At 41.2% G+C, this 12,271-nt stretch overlaps 1 long non-coding RNA gene across 1 annotated transcript; it reads left to right on the top strand.

The window, feature by feature from the left end:
• The first annotated feature begins 9,794 nt into the window (after positions 1-9,794).
• On the top strand, positions 9,795-10,463 carry LOC133118864 (uncharacterized). Its single transcript, XR_009706448.1, has 3 exons — positions 9,795-9,875; positions 10,168-10,231; positions 10,315-10,463. It is a non-coding gene; the product is annotated as an uncharacterized LOC133118864 (long non-coding RNA).
• The last annotated feature ends 1,808 nt before the right edge of the window (positions 10,464-12,271 follow it).

Raw genomic sequence — 12,271 nt, forward strand, 5'->3', positions numbered from 1 at the left:
AATTTAAGGCGTAGGGCCTATACTTAGACGCAATAAACTTAAGAACCCACTTGAGGATTTTCCGTTGTAAATAGATGACAACTTTGATGCAGTTACCTCTTTTATCTACTAGATGGGGCACACAGGTCGCTGAAATTGAAATATATATTTTTTCTTTAGAGGATGATTCAAAAGAAAAATATGTTTGATAAAATGTACACAGATTAAAAACAATGTAAAGTCTATATTTGGAGAACCCCCTGTGAAACATCGGGAGACCCAAAGACCTGCTGCAGTGCGTTCTACCCCAGTGGTACCCAGAATCGGTCCTGGAGTACCCCTGTGTCTGCTGGTTTTCCTTCCAACCACAAATACAATCCAACAAATTTCAACATGCAGTTATTTTTGCTTAATTAGGTGCTTTTCATGTGTTAAAAAAAATAAAAAAATAAAATGACCACGTTCATATTGTGCGTATTATGCAATATTGCAAATGATGCATACATTTTGCATAAAAATAGGTAAATTATTTTTAACTGATCAAATTAAAAACACTGAATTGAATCAGTATGCTCCTAATTTGTGAGTGGCACCTGGCCACTAAAACTGACCTTAAGAATTTAAGAAGGCAAACCTGCATGACCTAATTATGAGCCTATTAGCTAACCTGTCTTATTTTTTACCTCTTCTCATATAATTGTTTGCAAGATGGCACAAAAAGCACCATATGAACATGGGAATTGTATAATTTATTACATAGCAAAGCTAATTCTGGCATAACGCGCTTTAAGGTAAATAATCAATTTTAAGATGCAGTTTTGGGGATGTAAAGTGTTTTAGCCTCCAGGTCAAACCAATCTGCCTGAGAAAGAACTCCTGAACTAGATAAGGTGTTTGTATGGTCTGTGGTATGAGCATGTGCTCAATGGAAAGCCCTTTTTCTCCCAAAAGTACCCTATCTAATCCAATTAGTGTTAGCTGGGGGATACACCGCCCACACCCCGTCCCTCGGCGGCCCGAAGGAGAGCAACACGCCTTCTTTTTTATTTTTATAGTAAGTGAAGAGTTGAATCAAATGGTCGTTGAACTCACTCTAGTTTAAATGAGGGACGGTTAGACGAGGTAATTGGGGCAAACCCTGGTGTAAAACCTCGCTTGCGCTGGTCAAACCATGTTGAGTATGCAACTGGTCTGAACTGCTCAACCAGCTGTTTCAAAACCTAGCTTGGTTTCTTCTTCTTATGAATCACTACCTTAATTTTTGTTGGATTGAAGTAGGGCTGCACGATATGAGGAAAATATCTGATATGTGATAAAGTTGAATATTGTGATGACGATATTACTTGCGATAAGTAAACAAATATCAAAGTGTGCACAAAGTCTTTCTGCTTTAGGTACACTGCTAACATAGTGCCCAGACAATGAATAGCCTTTGCCCACTGAATACATTATTTCCCCCCTGCTTTTTGACCAAATTGCACCTGAACAGCCAATCAATTTAACAGAACATCAATTTAAATTAATACTATTAATCGCAGGTCAAGCCGGCCTTTTCAAAGTGTTTATCTTGCATGTTAATTTTCTCGATGACGACAAATATACCATATATAATGCAGTGCAGCCCTGGATCAATGTTAACGTTTCTTCTGTGTACAAACGATTGGGTGCTGTGGTGTTCAGCCTAGGGCAGTGTGCCAATCTGAGAGATGTCCATGACCATCCGTTACAGAAAGCGAAGGGTCCTCCTGAGACAATATGAGTTTGATTATGTGTGTGGTTAACTCCACTGGCCGGAAAAGCTCTTTAGTTGAGTGAGGTGGGCACAGATTTTGTGCTGTGTGAACGGTGCCTTGTCTCATTGCCTTTGCGAATTCTGACAGCAAACGAGGAAAACATTTTGCTGATTAAATGTGTGCAGCACTTTGTGCACTGCCTACAATACGGACATCCATCTTTAAAACATTCAAAACCATTTCAGATGGTTTTCTCAATGTCAAAATTGATATTCAGAACCATTTGAGATGCCAACAAATTTATGATTTTTAAATTTGATTGGGAAGGAGATTGTTTGACAATGTGCATTTCAGACGTGTCACATCCATAACACAATTGTGTTACATCCATAATGCTGGTATTGCCTCATAAAAATCAAGACAAAGATAATTGCTATTTTTATGTTCAGCCAAGCCTCCTACATTACATGGATATCAAACCTTCTGCATTAGACTTTAAAATTCACTGTTTTTAGAATACCTGTCTTTTTTCTGGCTTAACAATATTAAAAATTCCCCTTCCCCTCAGCAAAGTGGGTGCTCTGATAAGATTAATTTACATGTTTTATCATGTGAGAAGGCTAATTTTTCTGAGGGATTTTGTTTGTCATTTTGTGTCCAAATGTTACATCCATAACCCTGGACTTGCTACTAATTGTGTTACCTGCCCTCTCTGGCTCACAGAAGGACCAGATTCCTGACTCCAAACTGCATGTTAAGCACTCAGTTCATAGTTAGCATTAACCATATGTCTTGCGCAGAGGAACTCATTTTTCAATTCAATTTTTCCAAGAGAGTTCATAATTTATAACAAGTAGTATCTCTACAGAACAGGATCATGGATCCCATAAAGCAAGGATCTGATCGTTTCAGTGGTTCTGATCCAGCACACCTCTTCATGTGTTTATCTCACACTGATACAGCAGACCTCTTCATGTGTTTATTTCACACCGATACACCACACCTCTTCATGTGTGTATTTCAGTCTCTCCTGCGCACTCTGGTGGAGCTGAAGAAGAATGGAGAGTTGAAACTGTTTCAGAGCCATCTGAGTCAGGATTGCCCAGAATGCAGTTCTTGAAGTTCATGAAGATGAAGGAATTGTTCAAGGGTCATTAAAGCCATGATTACCCAGAATGCAGTGAGAGAGAACAGGAGGATTCTGAGGTCCTGTACATTGTTGAGAAGATGCTGGAGACCTGTGGCAGTGAAAGGTCTCTGAAGATCACACTCCACATCCTGAGGAACATGAAGCATAAGGATCTCGCTGACTCACTGGAGAGAGAGCAGCACAGTAAGTTCTCTCTCATTGCTACTGTGTGTCCATTAGAGTACTGACATGAGTTGAGCAAACAGATCTCACAGTGCAATGTTCTGATTCATAGAATTCACACTTTCATGATAATGCTTTACCTTGATAATTGACATCTAGAAAACATCATGAACAACACAATGGCATTTAAATGAAATTATAGCCTCAAGTAGTGATTGCACAGAATATTAAATGTCTCTGAATGGGATTCAATGCAGGGACTTTGTGCTCAAAAGTCAGTAACTAAAGCACTGTCCCATCAGACAGACTGTCCTGAGTTTGTGCAGTAACTAAAGCACTGTCCCATCAGACAGACTGTCCTGAGTTTGTGCAGTAACTAAAGCACTGTCCCATCAGACAGACTGTCCTGAGATTGTGCAGTAACTAAAGCACTGTCCCATCAGACAGATTGCCCCAAGTTTGTGCAGTAACTAAAGCACTGTCCCATCAGACAGAATAGATTTAAAAATGAATATGTGACCCTTGAAGATGGTATTTACCACAAGGATCCACAGCATAAACCTGAAACGAGTTAGTTTTCATGATTTTAAGATTTTTCCTTCATTTTTATTGTATTAGTGCAGCAGTATGTACTTTTTGCTCATTAGTTTTATTTGTGATTGAATATCATTGAGAGGTTTGTAATACTGTGAGGGAGGTGTGTTACACTGTGTAAGGATAATTTTCTTAATTGATTCTTAATTAACAATGTGTGTTAACATAAAGACAATCACGTGATTACAAATAACCTTTTAGTGATAATCCTAATTACTATTAGACCACTTTCTGAATTAAGTGCTTACTATGAGTCTTTCTCAGTCTCTCTCCAGCAGACAGACAGCCTTTGACCTTAATGTCTCTGCTTCTCAGCTAGCACATTCTGGTCTTAAGTAAAAGTTGTGTTTATCTTTGATGGTCTGGATGACATCTACATTTCCAAAGCAATGAGATCTGCTGTGATATAAGAGAGTCATCATCAGTGGATGTGCTGCTGACCAACCTCATTAAGGGGAATCTGCTTCCCTCTGCTCTCCTCTGGATCACCTCCTGACCTGCAGCAGCCAATCAGACCCCTCCTGAGTGCATCCACCAGGTGACAGAGGTACGAGGGTTCAATGACCTACAGAAGGAGGAGTACTTCAGAAAGCGAATCAGAGATCAGAAGCAGGCCAGCAGAATCATCTCACACATCCAGTCATCCAGGAGTCTCTACATCATGTGTACAGCACTATCACTACCACAGCACTACCACTGCTACGCGGACGATACTCAACTCTTCGTCTCGTTCCCGCCGTCTGATACGCAGGTTTCAGCCCGTATCTCTGCTTGCCTGAGGGACATCCAGAGCTGGATGGACAACCACCATCTAAAGCTCAACCCAGGTAAAACTGAAATTATATTCATCCCTGCTAATACCTCTCCCCATCTGGATCTCTCCATTTCCCTCGGGGATACCACACTCACGCCGTCACCCAGTGCAAGGAACCTCGGCGTGGTGATGGACAGCAGACTGTCCCTTTCCGAGAACATTGCGGCGGTGACCCGGTCTTGCAGGTTCTTTCTATACAACATACGGAGAATCCGCCCCTTTCTCACCCCCTACTCGACCCAGCTCCTGGTCCAAGCGATGGTTCTGTCCCGCCTGGACTACTGCAATTCCCTCTTGGCTGGTCTCCCAGCGTCCGCCATCAGACCCCTCCAACTCATCCAGAATGCAGCAGCTCGTCTGGTCTTCAACCTTCCCAAATACTCACACGTCACCCCCCTGCTTACTTCCCTCCACTGGCTGCCTGTCATGGCTCGCATCAAATTCAAAACATTGGTGCTAGCCTTCCAAGCAGTTAAAGGGTCTTCCCCAGCTTATCTGCAAAAAATCATCAAACCCTACACCCCTGCCAGACCTCTTCGTTCAGCCTCCACAGGCCACTTGGCACCTCCCCCTCTCAGAACCTCCACCTCACGCTCACGACTACTGTCTGTTCTGGCTCCACGGTGGTGGAACGAACTCCCCGTTGAGGTCAGAACTATAGAATCTCTCCTCACCTTCAAGCGCAAGCTGAAGACACACCTCTTCAAGCAGCACCTCTCCCCATCCCTCCCTACCTCCCTGTGAACCTTAATTGTTGTCTCTGTGACTTGCTTTGTGTATCGGTATTTTTAGTTGGCTAGGTAAGCAGTGGTCACTTTTGCTCTGTTTGTTTGTTTGTTCAAAAAAAACAAAAAACAAATGGCCCTTGTCCTTATCTTTGTTGTACAGGTAGCAGTTGAAGTTGTACTTCCCTCTAGGGTCTTTCAGCGAACTTATCCCTGGTTATGGGTATGCACTTTGTTGTACGTCGCTCTGGATAAGAGCATCTGCCAAATGCCAATAATGTAATGTAATGTAAATGTGTCACATACCAGTCTTCTGCTGGATTTGTGCTACTGTTCTGGAGACAATGTTGGGTAAAGTAGAGAGTGGAGATCTGCCCAAAACTCTGACTGAAATGTACACACACTTCCTGCTCATTCAGACTAATGTGAAGAATCAGAACTATTGTGGCTCTGATGAAACAAACCCAAAGACGTCAGCATTAGACACAAAAATCATCCTGAAACTGGGGCAGCTGGCTTTTCTACAGCTGGAAAAGGGCAATCTGATATTCTATGAAGAGGACCTGAGAGACAGTGGCATTGATGTCAGTGAAGCTTCAGTGCATTCTGGGGTGTGCACAGAGATCTTTAAAGAGGAGCGTGGGTTGGGTCAGGAGAAGGTCTACTGCTTTGTGCATCTGAGCATTTAGTATCTCGCCGCCTTGTTTGTGTTTCATTCATGTGTAAATGAGAACATAAATGTGCTCAGAGCAGTAAAATCAAAACCTCACAGTGGCAGAGTGCAGCTGTCTGAGTTGCATGAGACTGCTGTGGATCAGTCCAGTACATTAAGAAGAGGATCAATCAGAAGCAGGTCATCAGAGACTGCAAGATGGCCATGTGAGTATTATGTCATAAATTATGATGACGGACTGCATGTTTTCATAAAAGCTTTCTATTTCGAGTGAGAATCAGACCTGGGTCAAACAAAGTATTTAAAATACACTGAAAATCAAAGAAATGAAGGGAACACTTCAGGGACACATCAGATCTTGATGAACGATTTATTCAAGTTGAAAGAACTGCACAGTGCTGGGCTGTGAGCTGCTCCTCCTGTTCCTTCTCGCACAAAGGATCAGTTACCGGTCCTGCTGCTGGGTTGTGCCCCTCTACGGCCCTGTCCAGCTCTTATAGTTTATAACCACAAAAATACTCCTTGTTATGAACGTGCATTTATTTTAAACTGAGCTTACCATTTCACCTTCAGAAAAAAATAACGGTTATCGGTTATCAATTTTTTGCAACTGGTTACAAATCAGTTTTTATTAACCATTTTACCGTTCACACCCCCAATATACACGCTGGAGAACATGGCAAAAGCACATGACAATCTGGCAAACAGAGGGGTTCGTTACACAGGTAACGAGAGGGAATGACAATCAGGTGTGGGAATGAATGAACTGTGAGAGGGACTACGGTGTGCACAGCGGGTAAAAATATGACAAAAATGCACACAGAAAACACAGAACCTGACATCCTCAGAGCGTCATCAACCTTAAAATCCTCAATTTCACTCTTCATCACTCGAGACTAATATTCTTCTCCAATGCTTTATATTACACAATTTAATTAGACTGTCTGCCATATATATACACTCTTCTTTGCAGTCTGAACAACTGTGATCTCACAGAGAAGGCCAAATGCCATTAATGTAATGTAAAAAAATAACTAACATACTGGCAAAAGATGGCAGGATGAAATGCATTTTCAGTCATAATTCTCTCTTTTGTCTCTTAAAGAAGCCAGTGGCAAACTCCTCTTGTGACTGAGCATTTTATGAGTGTGTAAAATGCTGTGTGCAAATGCAGTTGATAAGGAGAATGGAGAATTTTCTCTAGTCTACTTGTTTCTTTTCATTACTGTGAATTTTAATGGATTGAGTTTCCTTCCTATTACTGTGTCATCGTTTTGTTTCAACCTTTTTTTTAATATTCTGTGTTTAAAGATGGCGATCTCCAGTGATTAAACCAGAATTGTAGAAACACTGAATGTTTTGCAATGTAATCGCTATTAGTTTCATGTTTATGGGATTACTTATGGGCTCAATATGAATAGATCAGGATGAGGCTAAAATGGACACAGTTGAAGCAATGACATCGATCTACAGAAGTGTGAATGAAATCGGGTGTTGGTGCCGTTTGGTGTTTTGTGCTCCCAGTAGTCAGTCTTTGTTTATTTGTTGGGCTACTATAGGCTAGTCATTAAAATCACCTTTGCAGGTATCCATGCCATCAGTCACATGTGTTTTTACAGTGGCCATTTAGAATCATGGAATAGCAAAATGCACAATTCAATACAAAAAAATAGTTTTCAGGAAACGCCATTGTATTCTTGAAGAGCACTAATCCAGATATACATAATACACATACATAAAATGTAGCTCAGTGCTTTACATTAAGTCAATTACAAAGAATTACAGAGACAGAGACAAACACTTTGGGGCCTTTCCCCTGTGCCTCCCTCAAGTGAGACAACACTGATCCTGGGAATACATACTGTAATTCCATACAACAACCAACCAAAAAAAGACATTTGACTTTAAAGACCACCAAAAGTTCTAAAGACCTGCTAGACATAGCACAAAGTTAAGAGAAAGAAATAAAAATGACCTGCTAGATAAAGCTCAGTGATAAAAAGAAAAGAAAATTGAAGTGAATAAAAACAGTAATGAGTAGTAAAAACAAGGTAAACTCGATTAAAAAGGTAGGTTTTCAGTTACTGTTTACAAATGTCCACTGAGCTAACTGTTCTGATATTAATCGGCAGGCTGTTCCATAATTTAGGGGCGTAATCATTAAAAGCAGAAAGCCCAATTTTCTTTTGTGAACCCCGGGGAACAATTAATAAACCAGCTGCAGACGAGCTGAGGGCTAGTGAAGGGACATGAAACTCCAATGAGTCTGAAAGGAGGAGGAGCCAAACTATTCACAGTTTGCAGACAGGTAAAAGGATCTTAATATATTGTAAAAGATACAGGGAGCCAATGCAGTGCAGCTAAAACAGGAGTGATATGCTCTCGCTTCCATGTTTTTGTTCAGTCTCGCAGCAGAGTTCTGAATTGATTCCAGTCTTTCAATTGATTTTTTTGGAGACCAGTAAAGAGCATTGCAGTAGTCCAGCCTATTTGAAATAAAAGCATGGACTAATTTCCCAGAATCCTGACTAGAAGAAAATGGCTGTAAACTTAGATCAGAGTCTAAAATTACACCCAGGCTTGTTACTTCTGATTGACCTGGGGAGTAAAATTTTATAACGGATTAGGAAATTTGACTCCCCAGGCTAAATCAGAAGGCTATTGATTTAGTGAAATTTTACTGTAGGAATTTGGAATTATGGCATTACAAAATCCTACAAAATGGTAGACGTATTCAATAGATGGCACTTTTCTCAAAATAAAAAGAAAATGTTTTAAATCAAACTGTTTCCTGGATATTCGATATACACCTTGAACAGCACCATGCCAGGTATACATGCTACTGATTTTGTGAATTTTTACAGTAGGAATTGAGAATTATGGGATTGCAAAATCCTCCAAAATGGTAATTGCATTCAATCCAGCACGCCGCTGATCCAACAAGTGTTCAATTCTGTTGGCAGGCCAATCCATTCTCTCTACTCCCAAGTTCTGGAGGTAGTCTCTGATAAACCCTGCTCTGTGAGCGTTGTCATCTTGGAGGATGGAGTTCGGACCCAGACTGTGGAGACCTCAAACCAATTGAAAACTTGTGGGATCAGCCGGGGCTGTTCATGCTAGAGTGACCAACACAACCACGTTGGCTGACTTGCGACAAATCCTGGTTGAGGAGTGGAATGCCGTCCCACAGCAGTGTGTGACCAGGCTGCTGACCAGCATGAGGAGGTGCCAGGCTGTTGTGGCTGTGTATGGTTCTTCCACACGCTACTGAGGCTCCTGACTGTTCAATGAATAAATTGTAAAATTGCCAATATGTCTTGTTTCTTCCTTGTAACTGATAGACTTCAATCAGCCAATCCACCAAACAACACCAAACAAGAGTCAATAGCAAAAGCAGAATAAGCTGTTTGGCACTGGCAGAGAAGATTTGGCAAATTTTACATGAGCGCTACCCACCTACTCAGCTATGCTGCTCATCCCTCAAATGCATGTTCCTTACAAATGGGGCACCATTTAAAAGGGAAATAAACAGGCTTTCCAATGGTATAAAATGTTTTGCCAAGAAGCATTGTTACAACAGAGAAATAATCAACCAAACACAAATTTCCGAACTTTTTGTTCGATGTTTATATTGCGTAATGTAGATGCGCGTCAAGATTTGAAGTGCGGGAATCTTGCATTTCACTCGCATTACTTTTTTTACTGAGTGAAAAAAAATTTTAATCGTAAGGTGTAGCTAATTGTCTAATTAGTCTACCCCACTCTCGGTCTGATTTTAGAACCAAACGATCTGCAGGTATCGCTATTAACCTTGGCGAAATGATGTCGACAGCTGAATGTTTTGTTTTTGATCGCGCATAAGCTATCGCTTTCTCACAGAGGGACAGAAGTTCAAATATTCACTGAGACAAGTAATATGCTAAATTTTTTTTGTGGTTTTGTTTAAAATACGTCCTCATAATGCAGACTCCAATGCGATCTACGAGGTTTGGATCCGCGTTTGTTCTCTCACTTGCGATATCACTGCTGCTTTCGTCCTCTTTGGGTGAGTAGGCCTATGTAATTTTTGTTGTTGTTGCATGAGCCAGTTTGTGATTCACAGAGGAAGTAGCCTAGAATTAGAATTGTAATCTACGTATGTAGATTTGAAAGAATTAGTGGACTGAAACACTGGTGTTGGTAACACGTAAGTGAAAAGTCGTTCCGGCTCTACATTGTGCAGGCTTTAATGTCTGTTACGTATACCCTTTGTTTTTACAATTCCTTAATTGGTTTGCATATCCACTTAGGCTACTCCGGAATCACCACGTTAGTACGGCCAACTTTTTAATTTTCAGGAAGCTGCAGCAGTCTGGTCTTCTCGGTCTGTTGGGTTCTAAATATCAGCGCCCACGAGAACAGGTATTACGCGGCTCAAAATGCATGTGCAACTTCAAGCATATCCATCTCTTTGTTTGAACGGTGAGTTTGTTCTCAATTCTTAGACCAGATATCAATGTATGGCTGGACAACACTGAGCTGACAGCCATAGGAAGTCAAGGCAAATTTGTGTCTCTGTCGGTAACGCCACTCGATGTACATGAATTACGCACCGAATATGAAGGAATCGCACAAGTGTGGAACTTCTCGATTGTTTCGGGTAAGTGCGGAATTCAATTGTAGGCTACACTTAACTTGCGACGGGACTGCGGTGAAGTTGGTTATTCAACCTCAGTACTTCTTGGTTGAATTCAAGAGTCTGAAAGCCATTATTGAATTTTATAAAATCACTCATTTCTAATCCGTAAAACATTTGTTATTGAATACACAGTGGCGGTGGGTGAGCTGAAAACTGGAGAAGCCTTTAAAGTAGGGATGCACAACTCCGGTCCTGGAGGGCTGGTCTGAGAGCTGGATTTTGTTCCAACAAATGTTAATTGTTGGATGTTAAATGTTAAATATTCCAACTTAATTAATTTTTCTGACAGATCCTATAAATTATGTTGGTTCACTCCACTACTTGAGCACAGTATAATCTTTAGGATGCAATTGCAGTCTGCAGCTGTAGCGTGGTCCATATACAAATGTCTGCTCGACATTATTTAGCTAATTAAATAAGAGCAGAATATCCTGAAGCGGATCGGCCTTGCTGTGTATTAATAAGCAGTAACACTAACACATTGCTCCAGGGGAGGACTCGCAATCATCACAATTAGGATTTTTTATTTATTTAATCACTAAATTACACTGGTCGACATGTATACGATGTTCGTACAGACCTTTTTCAAACTTGAATGTTTATTCTCAACCAGTTTATGGCAAAATGAGATTTCATAAATGTTGAAATAATGGCATGGATTCAAATGTGTAATTTCCCTTTAAAAAGATAAATGACGTAGCTGTTTCAGTGTACAGTTTGGCATGACTGAATTGTGAAATGCTAACGTTTCTCATTTTCTATGCAAATACCATGTTAACTCGGTGAAAGGCGATGGCGATAGAGGTGAGCGAGTGCTCAATATTCTAGGTCTAACACGCCAGATTGCGTGCCAGTCGCCTGTCTCCCAGATCCAATGCTATCCATTTTTTTATTGTCAGATTCCATAAATGTGAGTGGCACACAGAGAACGGCGCATCTTCCCTCCAGCAGAACTGCGGTGAGTATTGCTGACATTTAAATCTGGCCGACAGTTGTTGCCACTGTCAAGAAACTGCTGGACGTGTTTTCCAAAATGCGGTCCATGCCTCGGTTTTTTTTTGACAGATTGAATCACTTAAATTACTATTGCAGGCCACTGAATGTGAACAGATACTTGCAGAAAGACGGGAACTGGGCATGTAACGCAAAGATCGCAGGTTCGATTACCGGGTAGGGTACTGATGTTGTACCCTTGAGTGAGGCATTGATCTGGATTGCTTCCGTATACACTCACTGAGCTCTTCATTAGCTATTTATTAGACTTATGGCAGCTTTGACCAGTCTGGCCATTCTCCTCTGAATTCTCATTAACACGGGCCACAGAACTGCAGCTCACTGGATGGTTTTTGTTTTTCACACCATTCTCTGTAAACTGTAGGGGATGTTGTGTGAGAATCCCAGGAGATCAGCAGCTTCTGAGATACTCAAACCACCCTGTCTGGCACCAACAATCATTCCATGGTCGAAGTAACTTGGATCACACTTCTTTCCCATTCTGGCATTTGGTCTGAAACTGCTGAACATTTTGACCATATCTGCTTACGGTTATGCATTTAGTTGCTTTAAATATTTGCATGAACAAGCTGTTGTACAGGTCTACCTGAAAGTGCTCACCGAGTGTATACCGAGCTGTAAAAATGGATACTATGTGTAAATGGTTGTACATCACTCTGGATAAGGCGGCACGGAAGGAGCACTGCCGCCTCACAGCAAGGAGGTCCTGGGTTCGAATCCCCGTCGGCCGGGGCCTCTCTGCGGAGTTT

This window comes from Conger conger, chromosome 19, assembly GCF_963514075.1.
Source record: "Conger conger chromosome 19, fConCon1.1, whole genome shotgun sequence".
Lineage (NCBI taxonomy): Eukaryota > Metazoa > Chordata > Actinopteri > Anguilliformes > Congridae > Conger > Conger conger.